The sequence below is a fragment of the Erinaceus europaeus genome, chromosome 17 (assembly GCF_950295315.1).
Source record: "Erinaceus europaeus chromosome 17, mEriEur2.1, whole genome shotgun sequence".
Classification (NCBI taxonomy): domain Eukaryota; kingdom Metazoa; phylum Chordata; class Mammalia; order Eulipotyphla; family Erinaceidae; genus Erinaceus; species Erinaceus europaeus.
The window spans coordinates 36,847,903-36,861,083 of NC_080178.1; positions in this window are offsets into that span (position 1 = coordinate 36,847,903).

Below are 13,181 nucleotides of genomic sequence, written 5' to 3' on the forward strand. Positions count from 1 at the left end.
ATTAAAAAAGAAAATTACTTTTTAATTTCTACAGTAACTGGATACATAATGAATCAAAATATAAATTGACAAGTAGAGGAACAGTGAAAGCTTTTTTCAGAAGTGCCAGTGAAGTCCTTACAAGGTAAAAACAAATAAAAAGTTGCTGTACCACAAGGATTAGACCAGAGGACAATAAGTAAGAAACAAATAAATATTTGAGTTTCAGCTATATGAAAATATGTATGGGGTAGTTGTTTTTGGTTACCAGAAAACATTAGAAAGGATAAAATATAGGAAAGCTATCAGGGGAGGGGATGGGATACAGAGAGCTGGTGGTGGAAATTGTGTGGAGTTGTACCTCTCTTATCCTACTGTTTTGTGAATGTCTCCTTTTTATAAATAAATAAGTAATAAAAAAGAAATCCTAGAGACAGTATCTTAGAAAAGAATAAAATAAATGAAATATATGATAAGCTGTTATGTAACCTAGGGGGGAAATCTGCAAAAATCCACAGGATAGGAGAAAGTTATATTTGTGTTTTTATTTTATTTTTCACAAAAAGACAGCAAAATTGAGAAGGAAGGGGACTTCAACCCACATTTTTACAACATGCTAACACATTTGCTCAACCAACGTGCACCACCTCTGGGTGTCTGAGTGTTTCTATGAAAAGAAGATAGAGCAGAAAAAAATGAGAAAAGAAAAAGTAAAAAATAAAAACTGGAAAATTAGGGAGGAAGAATAACAGACACGACATGCTATGTGTGCTACTGATGGAGTTTGAGCATTAGATATAAGAACATAAACATGAAGCAAAGTTTAATGTCAAGTTAACAGTTTCCACACAGAGCCAGTGAAATAGTTTACCTGGATAATATGCTGATGTGCTTTGTCCCGACCCAGGTTTGAGCTTAGCCTACATTGCATTGGAGGAAGCTTTGGTTCTATGGTCTCTTTCAGTTTCCCTCAACTTTTGTACCTCTGTCTCTATCAAAAAGAAGAAAAAATAATCCAAATTTATTTAAAATGCAATTGAATAAATTATTATTTCACACAAAGTAATATTTCTAAATAATTTCTAAAGACCTTAAATTATTTAAAAAAATATTACAATAAAGATAGATAAGTTGTCACTGGTGTCTGTACATCTCCACTCTTCCAAATGACCATTCCTTTCTTAAATTTTTGTGATAAAGGCTGAAAGATGAGAGAGAGAGTGAGAGATGGAGGAGAGAATGAACTGCAGCATTCCTCAATTACTTGTGGAGGAGCTTCCTCCCTAAAAGCAGAGACTAGGTGATGAAACCTGGGGACATGCTCTACTAGGTGAACCACCATAGTAACCCTTAACACAGACATTTTAGCTAACTATGCATTTGTATATTATGAAATCTTATGGATTCAGTCACAATATTTCTATGAACTTAAACCTAGGCTGTAGAGTTTACCTCTTCTATCCCATATTTATAATTTTGAATATAATCTACTTTTATATTATCAATTATCTACACTAAAATAATACATTTAAACTAATTCCAGTATACTAGTAGTTCAATAATTAAATTCTTATAACAAATTAGAAGCATAATACTTAGACTTGACAGAAGGTGCAACTCTCTGAGAAGTTTAATGCCTTGGTCTCAGGTAATCTCAAGTAGTCCATTAAAATGAGTGAAAACTTGCAGAAGAATGAAACTGAACAACCACATTTCACCATGTACAAAAATAAATTCCAAATGAATAAAACGTTTGGATGTTAGGCCAGAAACCATCAAATATGTACAATCAAACACTGTCAGAATTCTTACTGATTTAAGTTTTAAATATATCTTATTTAATATTTATTTATTCCTATTTTGTTCTTGTTTTTTGTTATTGTTGTAGTTATTGATGTCCTTGTGTTGGATAGGACAGAAAGAAATGAAGAGAGGAGGGGAAGACAGAGAGGAGGAGGGAAAGATAGACACCTACAGACCTGCTTCACCACTTGTGAAGTGACTCCCCTGCAGGTTGGAAACCAAGGGCTGGAACTGGGATCTTTATGCCGGTCCTTCTGCTTTGTGCCACGTGTGCTTAACCCGCTGCACTACCGCCTGACTTTCTAAATGTATCTTTTTTTTGTTATATTTATTTTACAAAATTACCTGTTGGCAGGAGTTTAAATCCATACCATTCCTACAACCATAATTCTGATTCTTCACTCTCTTTACTGCAACCTACTACAGTTCCCCTAAAGTTGTAGACATGGGCCAGCCATCATCTCTACAACTATCTGTCCACATTAATACATATCTGCCCCCTTTTATTTTATTCAATCCTCTCTACTCCCCTCCAAGCCACTCATGACAACATAACTACCTCCATGTGTACCTCTCCTTTTCCTTCTCTCTCTGGGTGCTAATGAAGATGGAGTTCAGAGCCCTCTTCTCTATCCTAACACTTCTCCCTCCACTGGGAGTATGGATCAAGGTTGTTTTTGAGGTGCAGAAGGTAGGAATTCTGGCTTCTGTAATTGTTTCTCACTGAGCATGGGTGTTGACAGGTCAATCCATATCCCCAGCCTATTTATCTCTTTCCCTAGTGGACCAGAGCTCTGGAAGTGCAAGGGTACAGAACACATTGGTGAGGTCATATGCCTAGAGAAGACAGGGTGGAGTCACAGTAGCATCTGTAACTTAGCGTCTGGGAAGTGGCATGACCTAAATTGAGACAGAACTCTTATTGATTTAACTTTTAAATGTATCTTCCATGACTAAAGTCCAAAGGAAAACAAACCAATAGGTACTTTTCTACACTGTTAGTAGCAATGCAAATTTTTCTAAGTCCTGTGGAAAGCCCTCTGAAAAATTGTCAGAATCTTAGGAATGAACCTTCCCTATAAACCGGCATTCCTATCCTAGTAATATATTCAAAAGAAGCAAACACACCTATGCAAAGAGATTGACGTACATTGAAATTCACAGCATCACAATTTGTTATAGATCAAATTTGGAAGCAACCCAGATATCCAAGGTAAGATGAGTGGCTATGAAAGTTATAGCATATATACACAATGGAATAAGACTTGGCTGCTAAAATTGATGAAATAATCTTTGCCTCATCCCTAATCAAACTTGAAGGAATAATGTTAAGTGAGAGGAAGATGAATTCTGGATGATTTCCTTTGTAGGCCAAACTTAAGAAACAAGAAAAGAAAGGGAAAACATAAAGTTAAATTGGACTCGGTATGATGTCTTGCACTAAAGCAAAGGACTCTGAGGAAGGATGCCAGAAGAGGTTGGGGGCAAGTTGGTGTCTTAGTGCATGATGGTGGAAAATGACCTAAACTGGAAGTGAAAGTATTTTGCAGGCACCTAACATCAGGAGACAAGAAATCATATCTATGCGTCAACAGCTGTACTATAAACCATTAACCCCCTATAAAATGATAAAGTAAAAAAGAAAAATAGTACTTACCTATGATAACATGTTTTAGTTGGCAATAATACTTTACTAGATAAATATGTGTGTATAAAATGATATTTTTTGTTTTCAAAATTTTACATAACATTTACATAGTCTTATAAGGTGTCTAGCACTGAGGAGATAACACAACACTTGTGAATAGTATTTTTATGTGAGAAGTCCCAGGTTCCAACCCTGCCAATGCCAACAAAAATCATTGGCATTTCTATATGTAAACACTAAAACTGAAGAAGACATCCAGAACTCACTCTCATTCACCTTTGCAGCAATTCAATAAAATACCTAGGCATAAAGCTGACCAAAAAAGTGAAAGACTTGTATACTGAAAACTATGAGTCACTATTCAAGGAAATAGAAACTGATACCAAGAAATGGAAAGACATCTCATGCTCATGGATTGGAAGAATACATATCATCAAAATGAATATTCTCCCCAGAGCCATATACAAGTTTAAATGTGATACCCATCAAAGTTCCAAAAAGATTCTTTAAGAGAATAGAACAAAAACTATAGTCATTTACTTGGAACCAGAAAACACCTAGAGTTGCCAAAACCATCTTGAAGAAAAGAAACAGAAATGGAGGCATCACACTCCCAGATCTCAAACTATATTATAAAGCCGGCATCAATAAAACAGCCTGGTACTGGCATAAAAATAGTCACACAGACCAGTGGAACAGAATTGAAATCCCAGAACTAAATCTCCACACCTATGTACATCTGATCTTTGATAAGGGGACCCACAGTATTAAATGAAAGAAAGAGGCTCTCTTCAAAATAGTGCTGGGAAAATTGGGTTGAAACATGCAGAAGAATGAAATTGAACCACCTAATCTCACCAGAAACAAAAATCAACTCCAAATGGATAAAGGACCTGGATGTAAGACCAAAAACTATCAAATACTTAGAGGAAAACATTGGTGGAGCACTTTCCCAACTATACCTCAAGAACATCACTGATGAAACAAACACAATTGCAAGGAAGACTAAAGCAGAAACAAACCAATGGGACTACATCAAATTGAAAAGCTTCTGCACAGCCAAAGAAACTATCACACAAACGAGGTGACCCCTCACAGAATAGGAGATCTTCACATGCCATATATCAGACAAGAGACTAATCACTAAAATATACAATGATCTCAGCAAACAGAGCAACAAAAAAGCCAATGACCCCATCGAAGAATGGGCAAACAATATGAACAAAATAGTCACTAAGAAGAGATCCAAAAGGCTAACAAACTTATGAAAAGCTGCTCCAGGTTGTTGATTGTCAGAGAAATGCAAATAAAGACAACATTGATATAACACCACATCCCTGTGAGATTGGCATACATTGAAAAGGACAGCAGCAACAAATGCTGGAGAGGCTATGAGGACAGAGGAACCCTTCTGCATTTCTGGTGGAAATGTAAATTGGGCCAGCTTCTCTGGAGAGCAGTATGGAGAACTATCACAAGGCTAGACATAGACCTTCCATATGACCCAGTAATTCCTCTCCTGGGCATATACCCCAAGAATTCCATAATGCCCAATCAAAAAGATATATGTACATCTATGTTCATAGCAGCACAATTCATAATAGCTAAAACCTGGAAGCAACTCAGGTGCCTAACAACAGGTGAGTGGCTGAGAAATTGTTCTATATATACACAATGGAATACTATACAACTGTTAAGAACAATGAACCCACATTCTCTGACCCATCTTGGATGGCCTAGAAGGAATTATGTTAAGTGAGATTAGTCAGAAAGATAAAGATGAGTATGGTGAGATGTTGAGAAAGAAGAACAGAAAGGGAAACAAAAAGCAGGATCTGACTAAATTGAGAGCAGGGCACCAAAGTAAAAATCCTGTGGTGAAGGGGAGGGTAGACATTCAGCTTCCTGGGGTGGCAGGTGGAGGTGGGAGTGAGGTGGGATGGGACACAGTCTTTTGATGTTGGGAATAATGTTTATGTACACTCCTATTAAACTGTAGTCATATAAATCAATATTTAATTAATACGAGGGGGGAATTGATTGTATGTCTCAAACTTTTAAAAACACAGACTGAGTCTTTTTAATATATAGGCTGAGTCTTTGATATGTTGACTGTCTCAAAAGCCTAGATCAGGTAAAAAGAAACAACTGGTGGCACAGCTATATACAAGATTCTGGGTACTATGCAGCAAACCCTAACAAAGGGACTTTTCAAAGTTAACCCAATTACCAAATAATGTGATGATAACAATAACTATCCATTGTCTTCTTGAACCCTGACAGCAGGAACCTCACGTTCCCACTATAGAGCCTATATTTACCCCAGTCCTGGAACCTTAGGATAGGGCCCACTGTCCTGCATGCTTCTCTCAATTCATATCAAATAATATTTCATCTGCCGATCGCAACCTAATCAACACAACGAGTGCCACCCCAGCATGCTTCACTTCAGACTTTGTCCAGAGACTTCAGGTGTGGAATGACAACCCTTCAGCTTCATTGTTCGGGTGAGACCTTTCCATTCATAGCATTCTCTAATTCCATCCCAGGTGGATCATGTCCTAACAAAGTCCCAAAATCTGCAGGCTAATGGACCACAAAAAAAAAAAAAGGCAGGAACAGCCATTCTAATCTCTGACACAATAGATTTTAAATTAAATAAAGTAATAAAAGATAGGCAAGGTCAATGCATAATGATTGAAGGATCAATCAGCCAAGAAGATATAACAATTATTTACATCTATGCACCCAATGAGGGACCATCTAAATACTTCTAGCACCTTCTCAAAGAACTTCAAAAATACATCGATAGTAATACAATAATAATGGGAGACTTTAACACCCCACTCTCACACTTAGATCAACAAAACACAGAATCAACAAAGAAACAAGAGAATTAAATGAAGAGATGGACATACAAGACCTCTTGGACATTTTCATAGCTCTTCACCCAAAAAAATTGGAATACACATTCTTTTCAAATCCACACAACACATACTCAAGGATAGACCACATGTTAGGCCACAAAGACAGCATCAATAAATTCAAGAGCATTGAAATCATCCCAAGTATCTTCTCAGACCACAGTGGAGTAAAACTTAGATTTAACAACAAACAGAAAATTATTAAAAGTCACAGAATCTGGAAACTAAACAACATACTGCTTAAGAACCCATGGGTCAGAGAGACACTCAAGCAGGAAATACAAATGTTCCTGGAAACAAATGAAAATGAAGACACAACCTATCAAAATATTTGGGACACAGCTAAAGCAGTACTGAGAGTACTCATAGCCGTACAATCACATATTAAACAACAAGAAAAAACTCAAATAAACAACCTTACTGCACACCTTAAGGACTTAGAGGAAGATGAACAAAGAAACCCTAAAGCAACCAGAAGGACAGAAATCACTAAAATTAGAGCAGAAATAAACAACATCAAAAATAAGAGAATGATACAGAAGATCAGTGAAGCCGAATGTTGGTTCTTTGAAAAATTAAACAAGATTGACAACCCCCTAGCCAGACTCACTAAACAAAAAAGGGAGAAGTGTGATGGACTACTACAGTGGAAGAGCAGCAGGAAGGATCAGGGAACTCCGAAGGCTACCACCTGGTAGGTCAGGAGTCAGCGCAAGGGAGAACAGAATACACCACACTCTGTTGGAGGGTGAATCTGAGCTCAATTTTTTTTCATCCAGTAAGAGTTTATATATCTTTCAGTCTTACATAAACAGAAAGTAAAGCTCATTTCTTGATTAGATGGCCTTACAGTTTTACACAGAAATGTCGTACTTTATGGGGTGATGCATTTCTGAGTGATAGGCCTAGCAGATAGTATTTTATGTAGAGTTTTAACATATTTCATAAGAGGAGGTGAGTAAGTATTACTAAGAATTTTTCCTAAAAATGTATTTGATGACCCATAACTTCGTTCACTTCATTGCTTTGTGTACATTTCCTGTTCATCTGTATCTAATCTGGGAACAGGGGCTGTTAGTCCCCAATTACATGCCATCATTACCATGTATATAATGAAAACAATAATCAGAGTTTCCAATTTAGATCTGATCAGGATGCCAAGACACACTCCCAGAATTCTTCTTCCTTGAAGAGAGTTTTCCAGGGTGATGACCCTGTCAGACCCATCGTTCTAGATTTGAGTGGGGCATTTCAGAGAAGACTCAAATTCATAGAATTGTAACCAATAGAGGAGGTATCACACCTGACACCACAGAAATCCAGAAAATCATGCGAGAATTCTATGAAGAACTATATGTCACCAAGCTAGAAAATCTGGAAGAAATGGAAGAATTCCTAGAAGCATATGCCCTTCCAAAACTGAACAAAGAAGAACTACAAAACCTAAATGCACTGATCACAGACAATGAAATCAAAACTGTTATTAAGAATCTCCCCAACAATAAAAGTCCTGAACCAGATGCTTAACAAATGAATTCTACAAAACCTCACCAGAAACAAAAATCAACTCCAAATGGATCAAAGACCTGGATGTCAGACCGGAAACTATCAAATACTTAGAGGATAACATTGGTAAAACACTTTCCCACCTAAACCTCAAGGACATCTTTGATGAAACAAATCCAATTACAAGGAAGACTAAAGAAGAAACAAACCAATGGGACTACATAAAATTGAAAAGCTTCTGCACAGCCAAAGAAACTATCACACAAACAAAGATACCCCTCACAGAATGGGAGATCTTCTCATGCCAAACATCAGACAAGAGACTAATTACCAAAATATAGAAAAAACTCAGCAAAATTAGCACCAAAACAGCAAATGACCCCATCCAATAATGGGCAGAGGATATGAACAAGACATTCACTTCAGAGGAGATCCAAAAGGCTAACAAACATATGAAAAACTGTTCCAGGTCACTGATTGTCAGAGAAATGCAAATAAAGACAACACTGAGATAGTACCTCACTCCTGTGAGAATGGCATACATCAAAAAGGACAGTAGCAACAAATGTTGGAGAGGCTGTGGGGACAGAGGAACCCTTCTACACTGCTGGTGGGAATGTAAATTGGTCCAGCCTCTCTGGAGAGCAGTCTGGAAAACCCTCACAAATCTAGACATAGACCTTCCATATGACCCAGTAATTCCTTTCCTGCAGATACACCCAAAGGATTCCATAATGCCCAACCAAAATGATGTGTATATATCTATGTTCATAGCAGCACAATTCATAATAGCTAAAGCCTGGAAGGAACTCAGGTGCCCAACAATAGATGAGTGGCTGAGATAGCTGTGGTAAATATATATAGTGGAATACTATGCAGTTATTAAGAACAATGATACCACCTTATCTGACCCATCTTGGACAGAGCTAGAAGGAATTATGTTAAGTCAGCTAAGTCAGAAAGATAAAGATGAGTATGGGATGTCCGCACTCATCAACAGAATCTGAGAAAGAAGAACAGAAAGGGAAACTAAAAGCAGAATCTGATTAAATCGAGAGTTGGGCACCAATGTAAAAAACACTGTGGAGAAGGAGAGGGTGGCCATGGGATTCTTGGCATGGCAAGGTTTGGAGGTGGGGCAAGGGTGGGTGGTGGGGATGGGACACAGTCTTTTGGTGGTGGGAGTGGTGTTTATGTACAATCCTATTAAAGTGTAAACACATAAACCACTAATTTTATGAGAGGGGAAAAATTGATCACATGTCTAGAACTTCTTAAAACACAGACTGAGTCTTTTTAATACATAGGCTGTCTTTGATATGTTGTCTCTCCCAAAAGCCTAGACCAGGGAGAACAGAAGCAACCAGTAGCACAGCTATATACAAGATGCTGGGTACTATACCCCAAACCATAATAAAGGGATTTTCCAAAGTTAACCCTATCATCAAATAATGTGACGATAACAATAACTATCCATTGTCTTCTTGAACCCTAAGACAGCAGGAACCTCACATTTCCACTATAGAGCCTGTATTTCCCCCAGTCCTGGAACCTTAGGGTGGGGCCCACTTTTCTGCATGCTGCTCTCAATTCAAATAAAATAATATTGCAGCTGCGGATTGCAACCAAATCAACTCAATGAGTGCCACCCCAGAATGCTTCATTTCAGACTTTGTCCAGAGACTTCAGATGTGGAATGACAACCCTTCAGCTTCATTACTAGGGTGAGACCTTTCCTTTCATAGTATTCTCTAATTCCATTCCTGGTGGTTCACTGCCCAATAAAGTCCCCAAACCTAGATATACCAGGTCCCCTGAGATAGAGCATAGGTTCACACATGCCCATAAATTAGGGAAATATATATACCTGAAAGCAGAAGTACACAAGAGCATGCAGGGAATACCCCCAAAACTTCATCTGCACTATTCTAGTCTTTAGGTCCATGATTGCTCAACAATTTGTTTGGCTTTGTATGTTAACTCTCTTTTCAGCCACCTGTTTCCGGATGCCAGCAAGATTCTGACCAGACTTCCCTGGACAGACCACCCCATCAATGTTTCCTGGAGCTCCGCTTCCCACAGAGACCCACCCTACTAGGGAAAGAGAGAGGCAGAGTGGGAGTATGGATGAATCAGTCAATGCCCATATTCAGCGGGGAAGCAATTACAGAAGCCAGACCTTCCACCCTCTGCAACCTACAATGACCCTGGATCCATCCTCCCAGAGAGATAGAGAATGAGAAGGCTATCAGGGGAGGGGATGGGATATGGGATCGGGTTATGGGAATTGTGCGGAATTGTACCCCTCTTATTCTATGGTTTTGTTAATGTCTCCTTTCTTAAATAAAAATAAATAAATTAAAAAAACTGAATTAATTCACCACCAACAACCTTGTCTTCTAAGAATTACTGAAAGGAGTCACACAGGAAAAGAAGTAAAAGAGCTGTAAATTCCCCCCCCAAAAAAGGTAATCTGTGTAGAGAAATGGGAACTCAAGCAACATCAACAAAAGAAAAAGAAGAAAATATATAGGAAAAGAGTAGGCAGAAAGGATAGAATAATATGACCAATGTTGGTGAGCAAAGGCCAACTATCAAAGAACTAGACATTAGAACAGAAGCTTTTAACATTTATTCTAAAACACAAACTCTTAAATCTTAGTTTTTGCCTTACCTTTGCTAGAAGCAGAAGGAAAAATGTTGAGGGATATGGGAATCAGTCAAGAATAGGTGAGTGTATATTGGATAACTCCACATGTAGATGGAACCTGGGAGACACAACTAGAAAGGGAAAACATGGGATGAAACCTGACTGGGGATGTTATGCTGTGCCAAAGCAAGGACTCTGGAGAGGGAATGCAATAGAGGTCTAGGGAAGAAGGGATTTGGAGTCCTTGATGTGGGGCATGGGGGAAAGCAAAGGAAAAGGTGAGGTATATATGGAGGTAGTTATGTTGCCATGAGTGGCTTGGAGGGGAAGAGATCAATGAATCAGAAAAAAAGGGGGCAATTATGTATAAATGTGGACAGACAGTTATAGAGATGATGGTTGGTCCATGTCTACTGCTGGGCTAGCTTCACAGGTGGCAGAAATGACCCAGGAACCAAGATTGTGACAGTAGCAATACAAATCTTTATTTATGCAGGAGCCCCAGAGTCAGGTATGAGTGCAGTGGGTTAAGCCACCTGGAGACAAAAACCACAACGGCTGCCATCCACTTCCCAGTCTGCATGCCTCACCTCCTCTAGGTCAGGACACGGAAGAGAGAGAAACCAGAAACAGAAGTGGCTTTTATAGGATAAAATCGGAAGTAGCAAGTCAGAAATGGCTAGGAAAGGGGGTGGAGAAAAGCAAACACACACTAGGAAGGTGGAAGCATCCTTAGTAACTGTTGCAAGGGTGTTAACCAGTGGGATTAATGTTACCCTGCAGGCAGGGCAGGTCTTGAGGTAGAAAGAAGATAGATCAATGGGTGGGGATCTTGCAGGCAAAACAATGATTATGTAAATAGGCCATACTATCAGCAATGCAGGATTGGGGGGGGGATGGCTTAATGCCCAACATCTCCCCCTTTCTTTTTTTCTTATGGCCATAGTATCAGGAATGTGGGGTACTGTGTGAGGCAGGGAGTCTGATAGGATGAGGCACACCTTTGGGGTTACTACTCTCCCTCCTTTCTCAACCTCTTGGTAGAGAGACTAACAGGATAGACACACCCCTCAGGTTCAAGCCCTGCCAAGCTCAACCACATCCTCACAATTTCCCAACATCTCCCTCTTTCTATTATCTAATGGCCATAGTTAAATGAGTCAATGTCTATAAAAGACTCCATTTCTGTCAGGGGAATAGCAGTGTAGGGGTGAACAGAAACCTTTTGGGAATAAACGTGAATGATATCATGCAGTCATTTTTAAAAGAACTGGAATAAGACGGAGAAATAAGTGAGAGTAGCAAGGGCCAGTGTGAGACTGAAGAGAGGTCTGGTAGGCGGAGAGGGGCTGCCTGATGGGTGGAAGGGGGTGCTGCCTGATAGGAGAGGAGTGGCAGCCTGATAGGCTGAGGGGCAAGAGAGGTGATCTGGCATTGCAGAGTCCCTAGACAAGTGGCTGCAAAGTCCATGGACTGCTACATTCAGTCCTCGGAAGTCCAGCAGTGTAAAGGGAGTGTCCAAGAGCTCCACCAGCAAGTCTGATAGAATTGTCAGTCCAATGCCAATGGACAGGGGAAGAAACATCATACATCTTATCTTGATGGGGGAAGACAGCCACTGGAATTTTGCTTTTCTGTAGAGAGTGAGCTGAAACCACCAAAACGTGACAGGACAAACAGAAGCAGGAAGGGCAGACAGTGATGGGCAAGAGAAGGGCAGTATGAAAGTTCTGTCCTTTGGAGTCTGTGAATCAGGTTATTCAGATCATGCCAGGTCACATGATTGGTTTCAGGGGGTAGATGCTATAGTTGTGCCATCTTGTGGGTGATGTCAGAGGACAGGGGTAAAAATGGATTTCCAGGGATTCCCGTGAAAGAAACACATACAAATCTACTTCCCATGGTTATCAGGGAGTCTGGCTAGAATTTTTATGGATATTAAAAGAGGATTAATGTAGTTAGCTCCTTAGCCAACTAAATATTGGGGGGATATATCCCCCTTTTTTTATTTAATTGGGCTAGGTGTTTGGTGGGCCTTCTCAACAACAGTTTGTCTTTGGGGGTTGTAAGGGATGTCTGTGGTATGGGTGATGTTATGAAGGGGAAAAGTCTTTACGTTGTTGGCTGACAAAGGCAGGCCTATAGTGGCAAAACTAGATACACCAGTTAAGTGTAGAAAAGTATGTGAATGTTGTTGTTAATTTACATAAGTTGTATATGGCGGGACTTCTATATAGTTTGATATCTTACCATATGAGCAGATGCTTCTTCTTGTGAAGGCTTGACATAGCTGTAAACATTTATTTGTGAAGAAAAAAATTGTAACAAATTAGAAGTTTACTATAATTGATAACTCGATGGTTAGAATTGGTTTAAGTACCTTTATAATTTTGGAAGGCCTATTTAGTATGATTTTAAGGTGTTTAAACAATTTAAACTCAATAAAATGTGGAAAGGTAAAGAGGAAAACCATTGTTAGAAACCTCAGGCATGAGAATCATTAGCATAACCATTGTGTGATCTGTCACTCACGCAGGCTGGTTCTACCTCTTTAATTGAGAAGGTGTGTGAGAGCTTTACATATCAATAGCATCTTTTCTACCTTTTGTTACACCCATTTAAGCTGGAGACACACCCCAGGTGTGCAGTACTTATTTTGAAAGACTCTGAA